Source organism: Tympanuchus pallidicinctus, unplaced genomic scaffold (genome assembly GCF_026119805.1).
Source record: "Tympanuchus pallidicinctus isolate F22 unplaced genomic scaffold, pur_lepc_1.0 scaffold8, whole genome shotgun sequence".
Classification (NCBI taxonomy): Eukaryota; Metazoa; Chordata; class Aves; order Galliformes; family Phasianidae; genus Tympanuchus; species Tympanuchus pallidicinctus.
Genome location: NW_026294802.1, coordinates 50,412,250 through 50,426,965, shown reverse-complemented (window position 1 = coordinate 50,426,965; position 14,716 = coordinate 50,412,250).

The window sequence follows — 14,716 nt, the reverse complement described above, 5'->3', positions numbered from 1 at the left end:
TTTACCAAATCTCTCTTTGCAGTTCTCATTGCTGCAGTGCATCCAGGCCACGGCCCCAGAGCACTGCTCTCTGTGCCAACACGTCTTTTCCACAGGGATGGAGCTCACACCATTTTGACTGCATGAAAACTTCTAACTTGTCATCGCTCCAAGATGTGCAGCAACATCATCCTAACAAGTTCTGCTTGAAAACATTTCATTCCTTTATTTTCAGCAGTTTTCCTTCTTTTGGTGCTGGCAGACATCAATTAAAAGGGCAGACCCCCATACAGAACACAAACCCTGAGCTGACAGCAACCCATAGAGCAGAGAAATAACCAGCACGAATGGAGCCAATGCCAACAAAATGCTTCCTATAGAGAATCAGCGTGGTTGTAAACACCTCCAACACACTCTGCCACCAACCCTGCTCTGTGCACAGAGGTGGTGGCTACATTTTCCAACCCGTCATCCTTCCTCAGATCTCCTACAGCATCTGCTGGGCTGGAGCAGAGGATTTGCAGCCTCAGGATGCCCTCTCGTGGTGCAGCTCAAGTGAGGTACTGCAGCAAGATACAACAACACTCAGTGTATCCTGCAGCCCCCCAAGAGGAGCAGCTCTTTGCATGGTGCATTTGGACCTACTGACACGAACCCATTTTGAGCCACCTTCCTGCACTCCTCCAGGCTGGCAGGAGGAGTCTGCTGCACCAAGATCAACACAAAAACATTCTTCCACTCAATGCTGGTTTTCATAGAAACAATTAAAAAAATTTGTGTGTAAGGGGATTGGATTTCCAATAAAATCTCAAGCCAAAAAGCTATTTAAAGTTTGCTTAAAAAAAAATAAATATCAAAGCAGTCTATGCTTTGCCAAGAACTGAACCAAGCAGTTATTCTTGTCCCTCCACAAGCAAGTCCTGAGAAACACTAGACTCCTTTGGAGCAAAAATGAAAGTCGCACCACAAAGAAAGATTACTTGTATTCACTTTGATCCTTTCCAGTTGCAAAGACACTTAATCTTTTATTGGACTGGGTCTCCGTTTAAAACTAAGGTTTATTTTTAAAATGGGAGTATTGTTCTTTTCACTCAGCGGTATATGAATACCAGGGGGGAGCCTGATGGTGCCATGGGCTGCAGGGAGCCCTGGAGCAGCTTTTGGGCTTAGGTCACAGCCCTACAGAGGGTGACAGACACCAGATTGCTCAGCTCATAGCTGCTGCTGTGCTGAGGCTTCATTTGGCTGTCAGGAGGAAATTCTTTACCCAAAGGGCAGCGAGGCGTTGACTTTTGCCTCGAGCTGTGGGTGCCCCATCCCTGCAGGTGCCCAGGCCAACCTGGATGGGGCTCTGCACAGCCTGAGCTGGTCATTGATTTAGAGGTTGGCAGCCCTTCCATGCTGCAGGGGGTTGGAACTAGATGATCTTTAAGATCCCTTCCAACCCCAGTCATTCCACGATTCTATGACTTCAACACCATCTCTAAAGCTACCACGTGCAGTCAGGCCAAAGACATCTTCATCTGCTGCTGGAAAGACTGCATTAACAGCAGACAATCCCAGAACAGACACAGCTGCAATTGTCCTTCCTTAGGAACAACCTCATGACGTTCTGCCACTTAAATACATGTATTTCTTGTGAGGAACACCCTTAGAGGAAGAACAGCCCCACTGCCCCAGCTCTGCAGACCATATGGAGACAGTCCCAGTGCAAGGACTGCACAGAGCAAACCTTTACATCTCTGCAGTTCTTCAGCTCTCTTTAAAGCTGTAATCACTCTGAAAAACCTAATGACCCTGATGGGTGAAACAGGACATGTTGGGCATCCTTTAAGGCATCCTACACACTGCTGAGCACATCCCACACCCAAACTCTGCTGGCATCATTGGGCACAACCAAAAGATTTTGCCCAAGGAGGCTGTGGATGCCCCATCCCTGGAGGCATTCAAGGCCAGGCTGGATGTGTCTCTGGGCAGCCTGGTCTGATGGTTGGTGACCCTGCACACAGCAGGGGGTTGAAACTGGATGAGCACTGTGGTCCTTTTCAATCCAGGCCATTCTATGATTTTATGATTTTCATGCAAACATCACCTGTGAGTTCCCACCAACCCAGGCAAGAAGCACAAGGCAAAAAGCAAACAACAAAGCCTCATGCACCAGTAAGTACAACAAAATCTGTGCATCTCAATGTCACAATTTAATGCAAGACACCCCGGTGAACAAATAACTTACAAGGGCTATGGTTGGGTGGCTAAGATACTTCCTCCAGGTAAATGAAACCTGCTTCAATCAAGTGAAGTGCAGAGCCCAGAGCTGCACGGGCTGGGTTGCACAGGAGGTAAACCCAAAAGATTTAGTAGCTGCCTCTGGCCTTGAAATCTGCTAAAAGCCTGGGAATTTCAGAAGGAATTTCCTGAGGAAATCAATGGAAATGCAGCGGGATGGACTGCTCGGACCTAAGGACCAGCACACCACAGGCACACCAAGCACTTCAGAAACCATCAGTGCTGCAGATCGCTCCCAGTCTCCAAGTGAGAAGCAGCACGTTTCGGAGCCCGAATCGCACAGCAGTCAGGGTGCTCTGCTGCCATCTGCAGTGCACTGCTAAAAGCACATGCAGAAAAGCCCTGCGTGCCTCATCTGCGGGCAGACACCGCACGTGCTCTGCAAGTTAGAGGAACACACCGGCATTTGCTACAGAGGGTCAGTTTGCACGCTGCTTCCTTGCAGCCATCTCCCTGAGCCGCTCCTGCTGTCACTGCTGGGGTCCCTGAATGGGGAAGACATCACCCAGCACTCTCTGGCAGCCACAGCACTGAGCTCCCAGCAGGACACAGGTGGCCTTTTTCAGAGTTTCATCCATCAATCAACCAAATGAGGCACCACAATGAGTCACGTGCATGTTCAGACCAGAGCTTTAGTCTCCAGCCCCCACTGAGCGCATTAAGAGGCTTCAGTGTGCCTGGAGCATCACCCAGGCTCAGCACTTTCCTTCATCTGGACAGGCAGGAAGCAACGCACAGCACTGCTTTACTCCCCCATTTGTTATCCATCAGGACACCAATCTGAAGCAGGAATAAAATTAAAGAGAAAAAGAAACAGCAAATCCTCATCAGTATGTGGTTCTCTGCATTCATGGCAAGGATTTAGGAGCTCCCAGGGGCCTCTGACACCTTGAGGCTGAGCTGCTGCTGTAGGGCCACATCTCCCTTGGCTCCCTGGTTTGTAGGGGCCTCTGCGTTCACATTCAAGGTTTACATTCACTGCTGCTGAATTGCTGCAACAGGTCAAAATTCTACAAAGCAAACACAACCCCACAAAGCAGATACACCAACTCTTCCACTGCTCTTAAATCCCCAGCAAGGTGGTAGGGCTTTAACCACTAATCCAATCCAAACCCTTAAAGGCCCTCAGGTCTGACACCCTGTAGAGAACAGGGACACCTACAGCTCCACCAGGTGCTCAGAACCTCAGTCTACATCACGAGCTGCCCACAGCCAGCAGCACAGCTGAGGGGCTAGCAGGGAGAAGGGAGCTTAGAAACACCTCAAGTTTGCAGCTTCCCTATCAATTCAGCATCAACTTAGTGCCTATCTGCTAGTTCAGCATCAAGGATTTTTATAAATTAAACAAACTGGGAAGCTTTGCATGTTAACAAAATACAGAGCACCGAGGGAGACAGAGGAGCCTTTGCTACCCTAAGCAGCCCTGATTCCCACTGAATGCCACTCAACCTCAGAACTTGGAGCTGGAGATAGGTGCCCCCCCAGGACAGGACAACACTCTGACCTCCAGCTCCTGCTTGCAGGGTTGTATCCACCCCAGTACCAGCACTCACTGCCCCATCTCACCTTATCTTCCTGTAGCATTGCCCACAGCAGCCATATGCCTTCTCTCCAGCAAGCCTGCTCAGATAGCCCAGCAGTGAAACTAAAAGAGCCAAGCTCCCCACAACACCTCCTAAAGCACATCTCATCCTGCATGTGCTCAAGACCAAGTGCTAACCCAGCTGGTGGCAATTCAGCCCTCATCACAGCTTTGTGATCCAGGACACCTGTGTCACTCCCAGCACCATCTGCTCTCCCTCCTGCCTACCCCAAACACCGGTTGGCTTTTTTTTCATTTTCCCAGGTGTTTCCCATTGTTGCACCTTCTGCTGCACAGGGCGTGCCAAGGAGGTCAGCACTGCTCCAAACCTGAACCCTTGGAGGCTGCAAAGGATGCTTTGTTTGCAAACCTCCATTTCTTTGTAGCACTGCGCTCCCCTGGCTCTTAAAAATAATAAAATAGTTTGCAGCAGGGAAGGAGCTTCCATAAGAGACCAGAGCTCAAGCAGAGAGCTGCAGGGTTTCACCCGACACTGGTGTTCTATGTGGCTGTTTTGGAAGGGAACCAGACAAGAGCTCACCAGAGGGGATCCTGAGAGGACCTCTCCATCCATATGTGCATGGAGGGAGCATGGCACAGGAGCTGCCATTGATGCTGCCTGCCCTGGAGAAAGCAGGACGCAACATACCTGCTTAGTCCCTCTTCTTCCAAGCTCTCCTGTGTCTCTATGGGCTGGACTGATGTGCGAGCCATCATCTGAAGCCCCTGTCCCCAGCTTTCCCTTTTTTCTCCAGTTTCTGGCCTCAGCCCACCTTGCCCACATCAAGCAGACGGTGCCCCGAGCCTCGTGCAGGGAGTGCTGTTAGCCCAAATGAAGCGTAACGCGCCGGGTTGTCCCTAACAATGGGGTCCTCTGTTTGGCTTTCCCATGAGGGTTATTATAGCCGGCGTTTATCTTGGACTGGGGCCAAAACATGCATTAGTGCTCCTCATCCTGTGGGTTTCTGCACACAGCTCAAACGAGCGGAGGGGCTCGCAGACACGGAGCTGAGGTGGGGGAAAGGTTCTTAGGGAGTTGCAGCCTTACTCCTGTATATGCTCAGCGAAACGGAGAAGGTGAGGGCTGGCTCCGTTTGTACCCATCCACGCCCTGCTGGCTGTGGGGCAACCTTACCACTCAATGCCATTGGGGGATTCCAAGTGAAAGCAGCAGATTCCTGCTGTCCTTCCTGTCAGAGAGGATGTGCCATGGTGCTGGAGAAGTATGACGACTCCTTGCTTCCCCCAGAGGCCCAGCACAGCTCAGACAAAGCTGACACCCCAAAACCTTCTCTCTTTCTGCCTCCAGATGTGTTGCTCCGTGGAAGCTACTACTGCTTCAGTGACCTCATTCAGGAGAAGACCTCAAATTACTTTTTGCAGCCTCAGCAGAGCGCTGGGCAGCAGCAAGCACAGCTCATGGGGACCACAAGCCCAGCTGGCGTCTGAATGCCGGTTGCCCCACATCATAGAATCATAGAATGGCCTGGGTTGAAAAGGACCACAATGATCATCCAGTTCCAACCCCCTGCTATGTGCAGGTCGCCAACAACCAGACCCGGCTGCCCAGAGCCACATCCAGCCTGGCCTTGAATGCCTGCAGGGATGGGGCATCCACAGCCTCTCTGGACAACCTGTTCTAGTGTGTCACCACGCCAAGCCACCACTGCCACATCCCCTATATTACCACAGCTCCAATGGTCCACCAGGCACCCAGGGAAGTCACTGGGCACCCTGGAACACACAAATGAGCCCAGAGCATGCCCTCAAGTGCCTAGCAGTGCAGCAGCACGTCCCTGGCTGAGTACTGAACAGCACACAGCGTGCATCTGCTCCCTCTGCCGGGCTGTAATTAGGAAACAATATTATTAAAACCCATTCCCATCTCCGCTTTCCTTTCATCTCCCCTCCTTCTTGTTGTTCCTCTATTCTCCTCACTCCACAGGCTGTGGTCTTTGGACTGCATGCTGATGAGCTCTTGTTTGGTCTAATCGGCAGCGCTTGTTAACAGGGCTGTTAGTGCAGTTTCCAACCACCTGCTCTGCATTTGCTTCCCCTGAGGCCTGACCTCGAAGTGGGCTCAGCTTCTCAGTCCCAGAGCCCCTTTCTGTCACAGGGGTTATTGCTGCTTTAAGGCCAAGATGCTTGCAAGTGCCAGTCTCACTGCCCACAGCACTGAGCAAAGGGCTGAGGAGGGAGGAGTGCAAATGAAAGACCTTTGAGGAGGGGTTTTGGGGTTGGTGGTGCCCCTCTGAAAGGGAACATCAGAGCCACCAGAACGGCACACTCTGGTGAGGAAATAGCTCCTACCATCAGCAGTGTGATCTCTGGCAAATCACTGCATTTAGGTTTCCAGCTGTAGGCTTGTACCTGGCTGTGCACCTTTCCCTACTGTTACTTGTTGCCAACAGGAACGCAGCCGGAGTTGGCAGCAAAACCCACAGATTCCTCCTGGCTCATCTGTTCCAATGCTCTGGCACCATTCAGCATAAGGATTCACACAGCCAGGCGTTCAGCTTTGGGTACACCTCCCCATGGGCTGGGAGTATTCTTCTCAGTGGATCCCTGGAAGCATTCAAGGCCAGGCTGGATGAGGCTCTGGGCAGCCTGGTCTGCTGGTTGGAGACCCTGCACATGGCAGGGGGGTTGAAACTAGATGATCATCGTGGTCCTTTTCAACCCAGGCCATTCTATGATTCTATGATTCTCCCTGCAGCAGATGATGTAGGCTGGGTTTTGGAGGTCTCTCTCATTTCGGTGCCTCATTTTGGTGACAGGTAGCTTGGAGATGGGGGTTTGCCAGGAGATGTAGAAAGCAATTTGCCAAGCACAGTGATGGCTTTGAACCTAGCAACTTGCAGACAATGGCAGTCTTTTACATGCTAATAGATAGCATTGTTCTTCAAATGTCTGATATTTATAGCAGTATAATATCTGTGTGGAAAAGCAGCCAGTGAGGGGCATGACTTCCCAATGTGAGCGCTGAGGAAGCAGAGGGACGGAACAGGAATTAATATACGAGATTTGTGACTGAATTTCACTCAGGGTTTCCTCCAATTGCTGACATTTCCTTCCTGTATTTCATAACTGATGAGCACCCTGAAAGGCACTTCACAAAAAAAAAAAAAAAAAAAAAAAAAAAAAAAAAAAAAAAAAAAAAAAAAAGAAAAAGAAAAAGAAAAAGAAGAAAAACCTGGGTAAATATAGCAGCAAACGGAGATGGGCTGTAAATCAGCAGCATCCACCTGGAGGCTTTGCTGGCTGCTCTCCAAAGGCAAAATCAGGGGCAGGCCTGAGCAGCCCTGCTTAATGTCAGGGAGAGACAGCAGGCTGGAATGGCTGCCTGGAGAAGATGTTTGCTTGAACTGGATGAATTATGAGTAAACTCATTGATATTTATTATTGTTCTTAAGCAGTCTGTCTCGCTCCGCATGTTAAGATGGATTTCAACCTTTCCTTATTATGTCTAATAAGTGCTTGTGTCCAGATGTGAAATGAGGAGACCTTTCCCCAGGGGGTGACACTTAGATCAGTGTGTCCAGCACTGTGATCTCCCTCTGGCTGCATCCCTTGTCCTGGGATGGGACCCATTCCCACATCCCCGTTTCCTGGGGCAGCCTGTGCTGGCCTCCCTTGCTGTGGCCATAGGGCTGCGCCTATATGAATCAAAAGCTTCATACGTATGGAGTGTGCTTGTATTACAATAAATGAACCCTCAACCAAGGGCAGAAGGACCACAGTGTTCTGTCCTAATGGCTTCCTAAACCCTTGCAGGCACTGAGGGATGTGGTTGATGGGGGTGGGTTGATGGTTGGACTTGATGACCTTCGTGCTCTTTTCCAACCTTAATGATTGTATGGATCTCAGTTCCTGCCCTGAGGTGGTCTTGGCTGAGCTGAGAGATGCCCGGGGTTACAGTGATGCCTGGGGCAGGAGTTGGGAATCATAATCTCTTGTCCATCTGCCCACTTGTTTGCATGGATCCAGCACCTTGCAGGCAGCATGCCCAGTCCTGAAACCTGGATGACCTGCTGGGAGGAGATGTGGAGCAGTTCTGAAGGGACAGTGATGAGGTGAGGTGCAAGTGGAGGAAGAGGTAGAGCACAGAGCTGGCAACTGACCCCAGTTCTGAGCGACTCCTTCTGGGTCCTTCTGGGACATCACTGCTGCATTCCCAAAGGACAGGAGGACCAGGGGAGCAGCAAGCCTTACATTCCTAGCACGAGTTCTTGGCTGAGAGAGGAGCACAAATGTTGCCATGATGTCTACTGAATAAATATGTGCTACTGTTGCCCCCATTTGTCTTTGCAGTTCTGGAGGAGATGCAGATGGCCCTTTAAATACTTGCAAGGCCTGCGACTTTTGCAGAGTGGATTTTTTTCCCCCTTTTTTCAAGTTACTTGACTCCCTGCTGCAATTAATATTATCTAATAAGGGGAATGCAAAGCAAAGCTTTCGTATTTGAGATTATTCACACAAACAAAAATGTAAATGGCTGTTGGAAACATAGGAAAGAAAAGGGCTCTGGAATGGAAGTGGGGCAGAAAGCTGTGCTGGATGTTTGGGGCAGGGACACGGAGAGAGAGAAATTGGAAAGATTCAACTTTCGCTGCAAGAGATTGGGAAAATATTTTGTGTTTGCATTTTGTTTTTGTTTTGTTTTTGTGTTGAATTATTTGAAATCCTACAATTAGATACAAAGAAGTGTTTCAAAATGGAACAGCTCCAGGAACCCCTTCCCTAATTTGGGAAGAGGATGCGTGACTCAGCAGCAGCAGCAGCAGTGTGTCTCCTTCTGACCCTGCTACGGTGTCTGGGTGTAGAGATGGATGTGGCACTGTGATGTTGGAATGGATGCAGTCTTTAAGTGGCTCCATTGCCACACTCTCCCATCCGCCATCAGAACAAGAGCTCCATCCCTTTGCTTTTCCAAGCCCCCGTTTAGATGAGAGCTGTGCTTCTGTTCTTTGCAGGCAAGATGCTGTGGGCACATCACCATGGATATTCCTCACATAGGCACAGCCGTGCCAAAAGAGGAGCTGCACATTGCGGGGAGCCCACTGCACGTAGCTTCTCCTGGCTGAGGGAATTCTTCCCAAGTTGGTGCTGGAGTCACTGAGCAAAGCTCTGTGCAGTGCTGCCCATACTGCCCATGTTACCCACGGTGCACAGGTGATGAGGGGTGATGCACAGCTGGTGCACGGGTTGATACACGGGGTGGTGTGCAGGGGATTTGAGGTCTCTGCCCCACAGACCCAGAGCTGCCATTCAGCTCTTGTTTTCTTGGTTTGCACGATGGTTTGTTTTCTTTTCCTGAGGACAAGGAAAGGGGGGTGCTGCTGATTTGGAGGATGGCCTCTGCTTCACAGCTTCCTGAGCACGTCAGGCAGTGTGAAACACCTGCATGGCCTTCTGGCTGAGTGCAGAGCTCAGGTATGCAGCCAGCCAACGTACAGCCTTTGAATTCAACACCTTCCCTCACCTCCAAGTCAACAAAGGCTTTGTTTGGTTGTGGTCAGCCCAATTTCCACTCCATAAATCCTCCTACCTTTGCCAGTACTGATACTTCACTGAACCAAAGAAAAATTGCTGCCTTTTTGGCTCCCTTTGCACAATACCATGGTGCTGAGCCTGGAGCTGAGCCTGCAGCTGGGGATTTAGGGGGCTTCCAGGGTTCTCTTTCCTTCCCCACACTGATACGTGTTTTATTGAGGTGATGGACACAATGAGGAAACACGTTGCCAAGGCAATGGGAGGAAAAAGCAAGCCTCATATTACAGATTTCTTCTTCAGCAGAGCCTGGAGGGGATGGGGGGAGTCAACACAAGTTACTGTTGTCTTCAGTGGAAGGCTCTGAGGGGCACTGAGCACCCCATGCTGTTATCCCTGGGGATTATTATCCACAATGGAGCAATTTTTGTCTCTCTTCTGCATTTTTAGAGGGTTTCTTTGTGCAGTCAATCCTTTATCCTCGCAACAACGCTGAGCCAGACCCCACGGTTTGGGGGATGCTGTGCTGCACGTGGGGCTCAGGAGTGTGTGATGTGCAATGTGCCTGCAGTGGATGGAGCAACACTGCAGTGCTGCAGCCACCAGCTGCCAACCCCGCACCCCATCACATCATCTGCAGAGAATTCAGCCATTTCCCAGCAGAAAACATCCCAGCTGGGAACCTTCCTCGCATAAAAGCAGCATTTCCTATAGAGGAAGCACCGGGGTTATAGGGCAAGGCAATGGACTGAGGGGGGTAATTTAGGCTGGCTTTTCTCTATGAAGCCCCAATGGGCTGTAGTGAAGCAGAAGCAGCATTTCTGCAGGATCTTCCTGGTGATGGATGAAGCTTCAGCCAGAAGACTGAATTTCATTGTTGGGTGTGTGAGAGGGGAAATGGTGCACAGGAGCTGGGAAAGGACTTTGTCTTTTATGGGCCTGGAGAGACTGATTTGGGAATTTTGCAACCAATTCAGGTGTCTGTGTTTAACAGAGGGTGGTGGAGAGCGTTGAAAAGAGCTGCGGAAATGATGGAAGGGCTGGAGAAGCAGCTGTGGATGGGGAGAACTTACAGAGCTCCATCTGTTTGTGTGATTAAAACAAGAGGTTGAGAGGTGACCTGACGACAGCATATAAATACCTGATGGAGGAGCAGGCTGGGTGCTGCAGGGCCTGTAGTCTAGCAGGGGGAAAACACAAATGGGCAGCTGGAAGTGAGGGCCAGACAGAGTCAAAATGGAAATAAATCACCTTCGTTGTCAAAAAGAGAACAAAACCAGGTGTAATGTTTTGGAGCAAATCCAAAGGGAAGTGGTGGTGCTTTTTTTTTCTTTTTTTTTTCCCAGCTTTGGGGTCTTGAAACAAAACCTGGGGGCTTTGGTAGAAGCTGTGCATTGGTGAAGGCAGCCAGCTGGTGCACAGTGGTGGATGAGATGCCCCATGTGGGCATCGCTGGGTTAAGGGTTGCAGGGACTCCCTGCCTTGCAGTGCCATTGGGACGGTGTGATGCTGCAGCTCCCCTTGGTCAGAATGAGCCCCAGGCTTCCATACAGGCCTACAGGGTTCCATTACCACAGGCACACGTGGAAAAACAGTCAGACACAGAAAGCTTTGTTTCACTCGGGCGGCCCCACCGAAGCCTGCCCTGCATCCCAGGCACTAATGCGCTTTCAGCATTCGGTGACAAACCCCAGCCTTGGACTGAAAGGCAAAATGCGTGTCTGTGGCAGAAAGCTGCAGAGATAGAGAGTGTTACCAGTGCTTCAGGGTGGGTAAGAGCAGGAGATTTGCTGCAGGGATCTCGAAGAAAAGCCCTTTTTCAAAGGAGATGCATAATCCCCGGTAGCTCAGCATCTCTCATTCGAGGACTTGCCTGCACGATCCGCCATCAAACAAGGGGAGGATTTGCTGCTCCCTTCTGTGGATGTGCAGTAGGGAAACTCTTCCACCCTGCTGTCAGTGATGCTCTGTGCTTCCCAACCAGTGCCAGGGCTGCTCTTCTCTGTGCCCCGCAGTGTGAATCAGGGCACACAGAGCAGCACGGGGAGGTGCTTCTGCACATCAGGAGTGCACATCCCTGGGGTGTGGTGGGAAGAGCTGGAGGTGAGGGGGAATATTGGGGTGTGAGATGTGGTGTGTGCATGGGAACTCACAGTGCTTCCCACTATATGGGGCTGCATCATGGCAAGCACGGTCACCTCCATCCAGAGCTCTGAAAGTTTTCATTCTGTGGGAGATTTTGGGTGGATTTGGAGGTGGAAGCACAAAACAAAGTGGCATCAGTTGCCCTCGGAACAGAAATTCCAGATTCTGAGCAATCTGAGTCAGCAGTACAGAGCTGTTCCAACCCAACCTCCCAGCGAGCAGCGAGAAATGTTTGTGGCACTCAAATTTATTCAGTCTTTTTCCACTTTTGATGTGAAAAGGAGCTTAGCTTTCCATGTGCATGACCTTGATGTACCCAAAGTCAAGGCACTGTTGCGTGCACATCTGGGACCCACAAGGATTGCTACCACATCCCACCCACTGCCACCAGCAACTCCTGCTTTTATTTCACCTGAACACAGAGCTGTGCTGGCTCTGCTGATGCCCAGGTTGGGGTTTGGCTGGGGGGGATGCACTTAGCTGGGAAGTGGCAAGAGAGGTGCCAGCTGTGGGACAGAACAACGATGGTGTTTGATTTCTGAAGCACGCAGGGAACACGTGTGCTGTGTTGTTCTCTTGTTGCTAACATTAAGCTCAGTCATGAGAACAGAGGTATTTTTTGGAATGAGTTTCTTCCCGACACCCATGCTGTTACATACACACAGTGCTGGCTGCAGCAGTGACGATAAAGCTGCTGCTTTTGCTTTATGTTTTCAGCTGGTTCCTGGTTAGGATCAGCATCCGAGCAGCTGCTTATTAACACTGTGCTGTGATGCACTCCTTTCAGAGGCTCTGGGGAACCTGACGTCCCCCCAACAGATTGTTGGATGATTTAAAAGATGGTCAGATTGCATGTGGAATAATGAAACAGTTCACCCAGAAAGAGCAGTGTAGGGAATGTGCTGCTGTCCCTACGGGGCTCTGCTGGCAGGATGGAGGGCAGGATGGGTCCTGCTGGTCCCTGCAGTGGCTGTGTGCATGTCGGGGAGCTGCCTGCCCAGGCAGCACTTAGGCCCAATGGGAGCAGTGCAGCACAATGCTGCTTTGGAAATGGAGTCAGCGGTGAAATCTCGTTACTCCTGCATTGCAATTAATGAGAATTTAAAAAAAAGAGGTTTTGTATCTTGCGTCCTTGTGGGTATCAGAATTAACATCTCATTGAATTATCAAAGCTTTCCAGCTGTGGGTGGTGAGGAGAGGCTTGGGGCTTGCAAATAGGTCAGAGAACACCGGTTGTTAAACAGCTCCTGGAAACTTTCCAGTGGGGAAGGAAATCTTGCTGATGCGATGGAATAAGAACAACCCCAGGGGGATGCTGATATCCTCCAAACCTGAGCTCGGTCCCGAGGACGCACCGTTCTCACTTTCTGGTTGCAGACCGAACGCAGAAAGGAGGTTGTGCCCCACCGAACGCCGCGCGGAGCACCGCTGGGTGTCGATGAGCTCCATTTCGATCTGCTTCGAACTCGGGGCAGCGTGCAGCGCTTGCAACCCTCACTGAAAGCACCAGGGGGAGCGGCGAGCTCTGCCGCCCGGCCCGGCCCGGCCGGCCTCGGGGAGCGCCTCGGGCAGCGCAGCGCTGGTGGAGATCAGCGGGCGGTGGGAGCAGCGCCGGGGCTCTGAGCCACGAATAGCGCTGAGGCGATTCCTTCTTGCACCCCTTGATAGCATCTAAGGGCTTCTCCTATATAGGAGAAGCGTTTTGGAGCGCAGATGAGCAACGCTGTGCTGGGAGGTGGGAGCTGCAGAGCTGCGATGCTGAGCTCAGAGGATGCTTTCAGACCTCGGGCACACAAAGCCATCAGGTTTGCCCCGAGGGAAATGGCACGGCATAGCTGGTGGGGGATAATAATTATATTATCAGGCCTGAAAAAAAACCCATTCATTTCTGAAAAGGGAGTGGATATGGGGGAAGAGCGGGGAATTACTGAGCAGCAATTCACCCGCTGCAGACATGTTGCCCTTGCAGACAAACCTGAAATGTGGTGTTAGGGAAGGACTCACAGCCTGGATCAGCAGTGAAGGTGGGGCTGCCTGATCCCAGGGCGGTGTTTGTCACCTCCTGTAAGAAAGAGATGCAAGGCCAACACCTGTCTGTCACAAAGGGTGACGCACAAAGGGTGGTGAGGCACTGGCACAGGTTGCCCAGAGAGGCTGTGGATGCCCCATCCCTGGAGGCATTCAAGGCCAGGCTGGATGTGGCTCTGGGCAGCCTGGGCTGCTGGTTGGCGACCTGCACACAGCAGGGGGTTGAAATTGGATGATGATTGTTGTCCTTTTCAACCCAGGTCATTCTATGATTCTGTTTGCACCACGTGAGGTGCCCCATGCATGGAGATGCCTGCAGTTGGAGGGCTGGAGTTGGGTGATCTCTGTACCTTCCAGCTAACACCATTCCGATGCAAAGGACGCTGAGGGATGCAGAGCAGTGGCTGCTCTCTGGTCCTGTCCAGCCCTGCAAGCTTTCACAGCACCATTAGCAGCCATGTGCAGTAGTGCTGATGACCACAGTCCTATTGCACAGCTCCAATGGATCCTCACAGCACCGGGCTCACAGTGCACCCACGTGCCCCACGTTAATAATTAACATTTGTATCACCGCACTTCCATGGTGGGGCAAAGTCACTCCTGGTGCACAGAGCTGGTGGGAGCGCAGGGATCCACAGCTTTGTTATCCCACAGCTGTCCCTGTCTGGGTGGGGAGCACAGGGAGCTGTGTGCAGGGTGGGAACATGGAACGGTGGGAGGGGGCCACGGGGACAGCCTTCATCACTGCTGGGTGGGGTGGGATGGAGGATTCATTCGTCTGAATGAAAGAGGTAAAAATATGAACAATAACAGACATATATATCTATAGATAAAAATAAGTAACGTTAAAAACGCTCCATAATGTAAAATGCTGTAATATGAAATGTGGAAGAGTGAAATATAGAAAAAAGATCTATGATGCTGAAAGAAAATAAAATATAAAAAAGCCAAAAATAATAAAAAAAAAAACCCGCCCAAAGATATAATTCTGTACTTATTTATTTAAAAAAAAAAAAGAGATATCTTTAAGTAGGTAAAGCATAAACACATAAAATATATTTAAAAGAAAATACAAAGCCATAGGCACACAGCAGAGGTGTAACGCAGCATAATGAAGCCCAGCCGGCAGCGCGACGCGGGCGGCGCTGCTGGGGGCGGGGCGCTCCGCACAATGCCGCACCACCGAGGCCTCGCCGCTTGGCCCCG